This window comes from Salvelinus sp. IW2-2015, linkage group LG13 (genome assembly GCF_002910315.2).
Source record: "Salvelinus sp. IW2-2015 linkage group LG13, ASM291031v2, whole genome shotgun sequence".
Classification (NCBI taxonomy): domain Eukaryota; kingdom Metazoa; phylum Chordata; class Actinopteri; order Salmoniformes; family Salmonidae; genus Salvelinus; species Salvelinus sp. IW2-2015.
The window spans coordinates 39,892,330-39,904,498 of NC_036853.1; the positions used below are offsets into that span (position 1 = coordinate 39,892,330).

The window sequence follows — 12,169 nt, forward strand, 5'->3', positions numbered from 1 at the left end:
AAGTACCTGCATTCTGCTGGCATCCTGCACAGGGACATCAAACCTGGGAACCTGTTAGTCAACAGCAACTGCCTGCTCAAGGTAACTGTGTGTGTGTAGACGTTTGTTTTGGCGTGTGTCCGCATGTATGAATGTGTGAATCTGTGTGTGAACTTCCTCAAAAGACATGACAAGAAAGCATTATGCTGGCCAAGAAAAAAATAACTTAGTAGAGGTCAATATGGGCTGAAGAATTTCATCTATACACCTTTTGACAAACATACACGTGTATTATGCTGTAATTACACAGGTCAACCTACACTGATTATACCAAACATTACAAACACCTTCCTAATATTGAGTTGCACCCCCCCACACCTTTTGCCCCCAGAACAGCCTCAATTCGTTGGGGCATGGAATCTACAAGGTGTCAAGCGTTCCACAGGGATGCTTGACCATGTTGACTCCAGTGCTTCCCACAGTGTTTCAAGTTGGCTGGATGTCCTTTGGGTGGTCGACCATTCTTGATACACATGGGAAACTGTTGTTAGGTTCTAAATGAACCTATTAAAACTCATGGACGATTAGTAAAGCTTAGACCAAGTTTATTCACCCATTGGGTCATACAGCTGCATAAGACAAAAACATATTTCCACCAGTGGTAGTATATATACCCTAATTTGGATGGAGTCTCCTCCTCTCTAAACATTACATCTTTATTGCTAGGCAGGAAGTTAAGTGATACGGGCAATAAACTGTTCCTTCTCCCTTAATGTGACCTGACCTCGACCCCCTTCCTCACTAATACACAGCTGTCCACCCAGTCTTTCCTCCACTCAGTACATTCCAAGCTTAATTGCATCCACCATATACATTCCTCCTACAGATAACCATTAACTTATAGTGTAGACCCTAGACTATGGCACCCCTCATGTCTCTAGTATAACTGATGATTAACAATCTTTAAAGTTTAGAAATCCGAACCCATCACTGTTGAGCGTGAAAAACCCAGCATCGTTGCAGTTCTTGACACAGTGAAACTGGTGCACCTGGCCCCTACTACCATACTCTGTTCAAAGGCACTTTACTTTTGTAATGCCCATTTTTCAGCCTCTGAATGGCACACATACACAATCCATGTCACAACTGTCTCAAGGCTTAAAAATGCCCTCCATCTACACTGATTGAAGTGGATTTAACAAGTGACATCAAAAAGGTAGCTTTCACCTGGTCAGTCTGTCATGGAAAGAGCAGGTGTTAATGTTTTGTATACTCAGTGTTATTATCATGTAACTAMATTCCCCCTCTTCCACTCACCTCTTTTTCTTTCTCTTCCCTCTCCTCTCTCTCTCAGATCTGTGACTTTGGGCTCGCACGTGTGGAGGAGCCGGACCCGTCTCGTCACATGACCCAGGAGGTGGTGACTCAGTACTACCGRGCTCCTGAGGTGCTGATGGGCAGCCGCCATTACGGCTCTGCCATAGACGTCTGGTCGGTGGGCTGCATCTTCGCTGAACTACTGGGTCGACGCATCCTGTTCCAGGCCCAGAGCCCCATACAACAGGTAGAKGGTAGGGCTGTTGCGGTGACCGTATTACCGTCACACCGGCGGTCACAAGTCATGAAGGCAGTCAAATTCCAAGGTTACGGTAATTAGGCTTTTCCATGCTCTGATGCTGCTGATGGTCATTAGTAGCCTACCAAACTTGCTAACTGCCTGGTACTCAATTGTCCATCTAATCACTCTGACATCAATGCAAATGTAATCAAAAATCGAATTAAACATTTCATGAGAGCCCATGAGCTCATGTTGCGTAACATTTCTATAGGCTATGCAATTGCGCAATAAAACAGGGTGATGGTCTCTATTAAAAAGRGGAGGATCCCATCAGCTTTCTATAGGCTAGGCCTACTATATTTATTTCTCAACTTCYCTAATATTAAGCACATTGGTTATCTTTGCAACAGGAATATATACTGGCTGGCATGAAAATGAACCACGGGAAAAGCGTCCTCCATTTGCTATTTAAGTGCATAGATGACATGTATTTTTTCCCCTGCCCCTGTTTCGATACAGGTGCATGATAACGGTCCATCCTAAATCAAAACAAATTTCACACATACCGTACCAGTCAACAGGTTGCACACACCTACTGTGATAGAACATTTTCATATTCACCTGATTTGTTTGATATTAATAGTTAATGATTATATACATAACTAATAGTAAGACATTTCTCTCTCTTCATTCTGAGTGAACTGAGAGGAGTCTTTTGAAGCTTGGGCTGGCAACTGATTAAGTGATGGCTAGGTAAAAACCTACAGCTGGTATTCCATAGATAAGATGTGGTGGGTGTAACAGAGATAAAGAGAGCCTGGAGGAATAGAACAAAACCCTTGTTGTCTCATCATCCTGGCATCTGGGAAACTTAGCCCGGAGGGTTATAACAACAACCCCCATGCAGATGACCACAGGATGAACCCAAAGTAGCTTATGGTGCCCCCACTCTGCATGGGAGGGGTTGGAACCAGCCTGACTAAGCATTTTTTAGCTCCGATATAAGATCTGTTTTTTTCATTATTAGTTAAGCACTCKGCACACACTTCGGAGTGTGGGGTCGTCGGTTTCATTATTGCAATAATTAATTGATATTAAATAAAGATGTTTTTTTTGAGAAATGACCAAGTCTCTCAGTACTGAATTTCCACTACATTTTTGGCGACGACAACGATGGGATCTGCAACTTCACYTGTTGACCGCTCCTACTCATTCAAGGTTTTTTTTAAATAGTATTTTTACTATTTTCTACATTGTAGAATAATAGTGAAGACATCAACTATGAAATAACACACATGGAATCATGTAGTATCCCAAAAAGTGTTAAACAAATCAAAATAGATTTTCTATTTTAGATTCTTCAAAGTAGCCACCCTTTGCATTGATGACAGCTTTGTACACTCTTGGCATTCTCTCAACCAGCTTCATGAGGAATGCTTTTCCAACAGTCTTGAAGGAGTTTCCACGTATGCTGAGCACTTGTTGGCTGCTTTTACTTCACTCTGCGGTCCAACTCATCCCAAACCATCTCAATTCGGTTGAGATCAGGTGATTGTGGAGGCCAGGTCATCTGATGCAGCATCATCACTCTTCTTGGTCAAATAGCCCTTACACAGCCTGCAGGTGTGTTTTGGGTCATTGTCCTGTTGAAAAACAAATGATAGTCACACTAAGCGCAAACCAGATGGGACATTGGCGGCGTATTGCAGAATGCTGTGGTAGCCTTGCTGGTAAGTGTGCCTTGAATTCTAAATAAATAAATCACTAACTACAGGTAGAAAGTGCCGTTTTGTCTCACCAGTGATAAGCTCTGAGAACAGAGTTGCAAGAAAGATAGCATTGTCAATTCCATCCGCAAGAGCAAGGGTTTCTCACGCAATTGTGCTTCGGACAACCCTTCTGATCCTTTTTGACTGCCAACAGATAGGTGAGAATCTTCCTCCTTCACCCATAACACGATTAGATGTCCACCTTGTGTGACTCCATCTGTAAGGTTCCTAGCGAAGCATCACTGAAGACAACTAGTTTTTCAAGAGTCATCTTTTCCAACATGCTGAAACTTTAAAGTCACTTTTTGTGATTTCAGTTTACGAACAACTTTGTTCGCCTCATGAATGGTTTGTACGTAAGACATGTTTTTGTGTTAGATGCCAAGTTGCAACCATCAAACATTACATCAGGTCTACTCTGTCTAGCAACCCATAAAAGTTGTCCTATCTTTGACCTCAATTGATCAGCTTCAATTCCACATAGAGGGGAATTCCTTTGTACGGCTCTTGAAGAATCCAGGTGAAAGGGTTGAAGATTCTTATATTGCTCTCCTGTTGCATCAGTATTTTTCCATCAACTAATAAACTCTATGCCAACATAACAAAATTATCATGCTCCTCACGGCTGACCTAGAAAACAGCTTTGAGGTGTGGAATAACCAGTTGAAGCAAAGGTCTGTGAGCCACCCAATAAAGTCATCAACATGACAGGCAAGTACTCCAGTCACATTGCAGTCTTGATCAAGCCAATAGAAGACTGCAGGATCCACTTGTGACATTTTCCACCTGTATTCAGCATTGTTGCCTTGACTTTGTTGTACCAGTAGAGTGATGCATCTGCCAGTCCATTACACCACTTTTTTGGTTCACAGCATGTTCCTTCGCTTTAGCTTCAAGGCGGAGGTTGATGTGAATGTCCCTTGACAGCTCTGTTCCCTGCAAAAATGCAGATTTGATGTCTATGGAATTAATTTCCATTTTTTTTCTGGCAGATCACTACATCAGCAATCTGAGTGACTGAGGCGCATGTCGTTGGGAGTTCTTTAGCAGCCAGCTCCTCAAAACCTCTAGCCACTAGACGTGCTTTAGGCACTATCCAGTTAAGGGTTTTAGGGTACACACCCACCTTGTTGAGACGCATTTTGGCCAATGTCTTTGACTTCCTCAAAACTAAATTTTTCCTCCAATTACTGAGCTCATCTAGCTTAGCTGAGTCAAATGCCTCCTTTGTTTCAAGTACATCATCATTTTGAATGTCATTCTGTTTTTCTCAATTTTCCATTGGTTCAATTCTAATCTAATATCATTCATACAAGTGACAGGTCAGCTAAACCTGTTGTACAGAAAGTGTAGCTGGTTCAGAGTACTGCAAGTTGTACCAGTCTTGGTGTTTTCCTTTGGCTTTTCCTGCTCGTCCAATGACGTTGCTGTATGTGGAATACCACTTTCTCTGTTCATGTATTTAACAGTTTGTCCAGTTTTCAGATTGGAACAACCATGATTTCTCTAACACATGTGGCTGTGTTGAATGTTCCTCATTTGAACGCTCAACAGTATTACCTGTGGCATGGTTGAAGGTCTCTGCTCCATTTCCTGTGTCAGTTTCAGTGTCCATATCATTGGATGCGACATCTGGTAGGTTTGTGTCTGTTACTATGTCCTTTTTGTCCTTTTCATTGGAGACTGATTCTCAGCAACAGCCCCTCTATCTTGTTGATCATTTACTTTCCGCAATCTTGAGTGATGCACCCTGACAATGATGCCTCCGTGCCTCACAAATATCACCACACCATCTTGACAATGACTACTCCCGGCCTTTCCACTCTTGACAGTCAACTCGTTTGTAGTACACTTTGTTTCCAGTTTCGCTTCTCATCATCGTTATTCCCTGAACTGCTGAGTAACTTCTGAAGTCTGTCACTGTAGCATGTCCAAAAATTTTGATGTGCATTTACACAATACTTTGTTTTTCTTTTTGTTCATGTTCTCTGTGACTGTCAGAATCTCCATTGTGCTCTGTGTCAGTCAGAATCTCATTTTTGCATGGACTCTGTGATGTCTTTGTCTAAAATGTTTACACAATAGTGGCCTGAGGTAGTAAGTTCAAGAGTCACTGGTTGTTTAAACATCACTGCCTTGTCATTTTTTTATGTCTAGTACAGCCTCTGCCTTCTTGAGGGAAGCTTTGCTTAAGGGGATATCTGTAGGGACCACCTCTGTTTCAATGTGACACTTTGTCTGACCAATTTTTGCTGGTATCTTAACTCTCTTGGTAGAATGGACAATTCTCCWATCTCCAAATTTGAAAGMTCTGTTGCTTGGTGTGTCAATCATATTTTGTACTWYTTTCATACTTAGTTCACTGACATAGCTATCAAGCCATTTTGCACCACACACTGTCCGTGTACATGCAGTATCAATCACAGCAGAYCCTAAGGATTCAACTATAAAAATCTCAGTATCAGAAGCMGATTAATTTGAAAACAGTGTAATGTTACACTGCTCTATCTCTGTGTTTACATTTTCCTCTGTTAGTTTAACTTGTTCATTTTTATGACCCAATGGTAAGTGCTTTGACAAATAGCACATTTTGATCTCCTTCCATATTTGTCCAGTGGATTTGTGCTGGGAAATGGCGCCCTCTTCTGGTTGTCTTGAGAACGTGACTTGTTGGCGCCTTTTCTCTGCTGCTCAGTGTAATATGCTGCGTCACTCACTTGCAGTCCATCTGTTATTGGCGCGACAGACGTCTTTTCACCAAAAATTATTTTTAGTGCCGACTTCATTGATGCAAAAGTTAGCACAGTACAAGCAGTCAAAGCCAACTGTTTCTCCCTACCATCTAGACAGGAACTATCTAGCAACTTGAAAGCTAACACTGCATCCGGAAGAACCATGTCGTGGTTCTGTTCGAAATCAATGATGTAGTCCGTCATTGCAACCGAAATATCTCTCGTAACACTGTCAAAGTTTGAATATACCTCGTAGGCACGTTTTTTCTCTTCTTTAAGAAATAMRGAATCCAGTGCTCTGATCAAATTCACCATACCGTCATCCTTGTTCAAATCCTCAAYGGATRTTTCCAGTGCTGTATCTCTCGCTCTTCCCTCGAGCGATAATAYCACCGCAAGTGCTTGCTTTTTCACGTCCAGATTAGTAACCCGTATCCAGATTCCAAGTTCATTTTTMCAACTTTCGTACGACCTCTTCTCGTCGAAGCGAGGTGGCACATTGTAGTTATTAACCATCCTCTGCTACCAATGTTAACTCGAAATGACACAACGACAAGGTTCCAGTTTAACAAAGTTTACTATACTATATGAACACACTACAAGGTAGCCATTCCCCTCCAGGCTAGGTCCATCAACTACAAGACTCCCTGCGCAGGCGCACTCTTGACTGAGTGATAGCCCCGTAATAACAGAAATATAGGGATACTTAAAACATGAACTTAACAAAGGACTTGCGCAGTTGCGTCCCCAATGTGTCTGTCTTCACTTGTAGCCTGTGATGGAGAGCCAGAAGGGCACAACGCAGCACTCTGGGCCAAGGGCACATCGGCAACTGGCCACAAAAGGCATGGMTTTTTTTAGGGTGCATTACGACCACACAAAGGGGATGCCGCTATGAAATTCGAGGCATTATTAAGTGCTTGTAAAATTGTGAATGAGAGACTGATGAAGTGTTTATAGCCTGCGCAAAAAAAGCAGAGCTCATTCCTTTCAAGTTACTTTAAAAAAAAATCACCATTAGTCGCATCATGCAACCTTTATAATGTATTAAAAATCAAAATATATAGCCCAACGTTTGTAGAACAACTAAAGTTACATTAATAACTCTAATTAAACATATAGGAGTACTTATTTCTTTGTTAATTAACCAYTCAACACAGAAYAGCCGCATGTGCTCACTCCCTCAAATCGTTTGGAGAAAATATACTTTCTATTTTATTCAGCTATGTTCAGTTGTATTCTTCATAATATAAAATAATGCCATGAAATTCTGAGTAAATCTTGTCTGCTAAATGAGCTAGTGTAGCCCACAGCCATTTGGCATAGCCAGATCAGGACACAACGTAAGGACAACTCAGAGTATGCTATTCTGTTCTTCTGAAATAGACTACATTTTCTTCATATCATGCTTCTTTAGACCTGTCTAAAATAAATAATTGATTTATTGTCAAGGTGTAGGCTATATTACATGGATTTACTATACTTTTTAAAATCTAGATGTTCCAAAGGTCTGCATCAGTGGCTTGTAGGCTATGTGTGGAAGCCAGGAGATGCTAAATGTGTTTGTTAATTAACGGTCAATTACCGTGAGAACGACAGTTATTTGCGTGACAATCACCGGCTGACGAAATGTTGTGCCCGCCACAGCTCTAGTAGAGGGGTGGGAGGCACAGAACCCTATTCAATGGGTTGGGAGGGAGGAAAGAGGGAAAGCCATCTGAAGGTGTAATCTGTCTGGGCAATGATTTTAACTTTTATCTAACGATTAATAATCAAATGTATTGAATTTTTGGCACTTGTGGATGGTCGTTTTTTATTTATTTAGGTTTGTTGTCAAATTAAATCTCCTCTGTCTCTCCCACCCTCACACTCTATATTCTCACTCTCTCTCTCTCTCTCTCTCTCTCTCTCTCTCTCTCTCCCTCTACCCCTCAGTTGGATCTGATCACTGATCTGCTGGGTAGCCCTCCTCTCTCTGCCATGGCATCTGCCTGTGAGGGGGCAAGAGCTCACATCCTGAGAGGACCTCACAAACCGGTACTTCCTCCTCACTGAACCTATGAACTACTCACTAACTGATCTGACCTTCCTTTGTATTACTATGAGACACATGTGGTCAAATATTGTCCCCCTTGCACTTTACAAACGTAAATACCTTACTTCAAACTAGGGTTGTTACAGTGACCGTTTTACCACCACACCTGCGGTCACGAGTCATGACCGCAATCAAATTCCATGTGACCGTTTAGTCACGGTAACTAGGCTTCTCCAAAACTGCGCTCTGATGCCACTGATGGTCATTAGTATCCTACCAAACTTGCTAACTGACCGTCACTAATGGCCTGGTACTTATTGTCCCTCTAATCACTCTGACATCAATGCAAATGTAATCGAAAATCAAATTGAACACTTCATGAGAGCCCATGAACATTTCTATAGGCTATGCATTTGTGAGAAAATAGAGTTTTGGTCTCTATTAAAACGAGGAGGGAGGATCCCATCCGATTTCTGTAGCCTAGGCCTACTATTTATTTCTCAACTTTCCTAATATTAAGCACATTGCTTCACTTTACAACAGGAGTAGCCTACCTGGCTGGTATGAAAAAGAACCGTAGGAAAAGTGTCCTCCATTTGCTATTTGTGTATATGATGACATGTATTATTGATTTTTTTCTGCCCCTGTTCCGACAGATGCATGATAATCATAGTCGCACACCATGTAGCCTAGTCCATAGGCCTATATTTTTTGATAAGGTTTGTATCACAATTAATGTGGCCAAATCATTCCAAACGTATCCTATAGCCTAGGCATAGGACCCCTGGAACAYAGTTGGAGAGCACATAGTTTACAGAGCCCAGTGAAATGTGTTCTTATAAGCCCAGCCATTGCKCCATCGCGTGTGTAAACAGAGTTTTGAATGGCCACTATTTAAAAAAGGATCCCAGCTTTCTTGTGCTGCTATATTTCTTATTCACTTCTTAAAATTAAGCACATTAATCCGCTTTACAAGYAGTGTAGCCTACCAGGCATACATCGACAGTGYGTGAGTTAAGTTTGKGGAAGATCATTTTCCCCWTAAAAATGCACCTTTATAATAAAAACATTACATGCATAATCACATTTGCTGACTTATGTAAGAGCCTACTTTTTGTAGTGTGATAAATAGGTTGGATAGTCATAATATAACTCAATCAGTGTTAGCAAAAAATAACGTTCAATGCATGGCTGAGTGCGTATAACCTAGAGTAGGTCTAGTCTATAAGCTATATCAGATATGTTTCTACTKTCTTTGCCTTTTTTCCCCGCGATTGTAATTTTAAATTGCGATATGCCTGGCTTGGTCTCCGCACYTTTCACAGGCCGTCGCAACTCAACAATGAATCTGCCCAAATTGCGCACGCTGCCTTTCCTTCCGACTGTAGGCAATGTGATTTTATAACTATCCACAACTTATTTTTTTTAACAAAGCTAATGATCTTCCGTGGCCAAATCATGCTTTAGTATTCTATTTTGAATTATTTTATTTATTTCTCAATATCATTTTGGCAATTTAATTAAATTTACTTTCGGGAAAGCTTCCCCTAGCCTAATGGACGCGCCGTATATGCTTGCATATTAAAAAAACGTAACCTCCATTTGCTATTCGAGTGCAGACTACGTATTACATGTTTGTTTTTTTGTGGGCCATTCTAAATAAAAATATTTCCMCACAYACACTATATATGCAAAAATATGTAGACACCCTTTCAAATGAGTGKATTTGGCTATTTCAGCCACCTGTTGCTGATTGGTGTCTAAAATCAAGCACACAGCCATGCAATCTCCATAGGTAAACATTGGCAATAGAAGGCCTTACTGAAGTGTTCAGTGACTTTCAACCTGGCACCTTCAGGATGCCACCTTTCCAACTAGTCAGTTCGTAAAATGTCTGCCCTAYTAGAGCTGCCTCAGTCAACTGTAAATGCTGTTATTGTAAAGTGGAAATGTCTAGGAGCAACAACAGCTCAGCCGCGAAGTGGTTGGCTACACAAGCTCACAGAAGGGGACTGCCTAGTGCTGAAGCGCGTAAAAATCATCTGTCCTCGGTTGCAACACTCACTACCAAGTTCCAAACTCTGGAAGCAACGTCAACACAAGAACTGTTCTTCGGGAGCTTAATGAAATGGGTTTCCATGGCCAAGCAGCCGCACACAAGCCTAAAATCACCAATGCCAACCATCGGCTGGAGTGACTGCCATTGGACTCTGGAACAGTGGAAATGCGTACTCTGGAGTGATGAATCATGCTTCACTATCTGGCAGTCGGACGGACGAATCTAACGCTACAGCATACAATGACATTCTTGACGATTCTGTGCTTCCAACTTTGTGGCAACAGTTTGGGGAAGGCCCTTTCCTGTTTCAGCATGACAATGCCCCCATGCACAAMACAMGGTCCATACAGAAATGGTTTGTCGATATCAGTGTGGAAGAACTTCAACCCCATCGAACACCTTTGGGATGAATTGGAACGCTGACTGCGAGCCAGGCCTAATCATCCAACATCCGTGCCCGACCTCACTAATGCTCTTGTGGCTGAATGGAAGCAAGTCCCCCTAGCAATGTTACAACATCTAGTGGAATGCCTTCCCAGAAGAGTTGAGGSTGTTATARCAACAAAGGGGGGACCAACTCAATATTAATGCCCATGGTTTTGGAATGAGATGTTCGACGAACAGGTGTCCACATACTTTTGGTCTTGTAGTGTATATTGCCATATGTAAAGACCAGATTTAAATTAAGAATAGTCTGATGGGTCAGAATATTACTTCCGGCGCCGACAGAGATAGCCGCCTCGCTTCGCGTTCCTAGGAAACTATGCAGTATTTTWGTTTTTTTATGTGTTATTTCTTACATTGTTACCCCAGGAAATCTTAGGTTTTATTACATACAGTCGGGAGTAACTATTGGATATAAGAGCAACGTCAACTCACCAACATTACGACCAGGAATACGACTTTCCCGAAGCGGATCCTCTGTTTGGTCCACCAACCAGGACAATGGATCGGATCCCAGCCGGCGACCCAAAACAGCAGCGCCGCAGAAGGGGCAGACGGAGCGGTCTTCTGGTCAGGCTCCGTAGACGGGCACATTGCGCACCGCTCCCGAGCATACTACTCGCCAATGTCCAGTCTCTTGACAACAAGGTAGACGAAATCCGAGCAAGAGTTGCCTTCCAGAGAGACATCAGAGATTGTAACGTTCTTTGTTTCACGGAAACATRGCTCACTCTGGATACGTCATCGGAGCCGGTACAGCCACCTGGCATCTTCACGCATCGCGCCGACAGAAACAAACATCTCTCTGGTAAGAAGAAGGGCGGGGGTGTATGCCTTATGATTATATGACGTGGTGTGATCAATACAACATACAGGAACTCAAGTCCTTTTGTTCACCTGACCTAGAATTCCTTACAATCAAATGCCGGACGCATTATCTACCAAGAGAATTCTCTTCGATCATAATCACAGTCGTGTATATCCCCCCCAAGCAGACACATCGACGGCCCTGAAAGAACTTCATTTGACTCTATGTAAACTGGAAACCACATATCCTGAGGCTGCATTTATTGTAGCTGGGAATCCGACCAATCGGATTCCACGCTTCAAGATTGCTTCGATCACGTGGATTGGGATATGTTACGCATAGCGTCGGATAATAACATTGATGAATACGCTGATTTGGTGAGTGAGTTTATTAGCAAGTGCATCGGTGATGTTGTACCCACAGCGTCTATTAAAACATTCCCCAACCAGAAACTGTGGATTGATGGCAGCATTCGCTCAAAACTGAAAGCGCGAACCACTGCTTTTAATCAGGGCAAGGTGACCGGAAACATGACCGAATACAAACAGTGTAGCTATTCCCTCCGCAAGGCAATCAAACAAGCTAAGCGTCAGTATAGAGACAAAGAGTCACGTCGGCTGCAGTGAAGAAGATCGCAGGTTTTGTAGCGCGTGTCATGCACTGTATTTCCTCAAACAAGCAAAGAAGTTTTTAGTTTGTCTGGAGAAGCAAAACATCCCTGGTCCCGACATGGCTGTTTCTTTTTTATCCGTAGATAACTGTAACCCTGCCACATACCTTCGTGT

General features: G+C 42.3%; 1 pseudogene; it reads left to right on the forward strand.

Annotated features, from left to right (window-relative positions):
* Positions 1-12,169, forward strand: part of LOC111971251 (serine/threonine kinase NLK-like) — a 37,400-nt pseudogene that overhangs the window by 19,034 nt on the left and 6,197 nt on the right.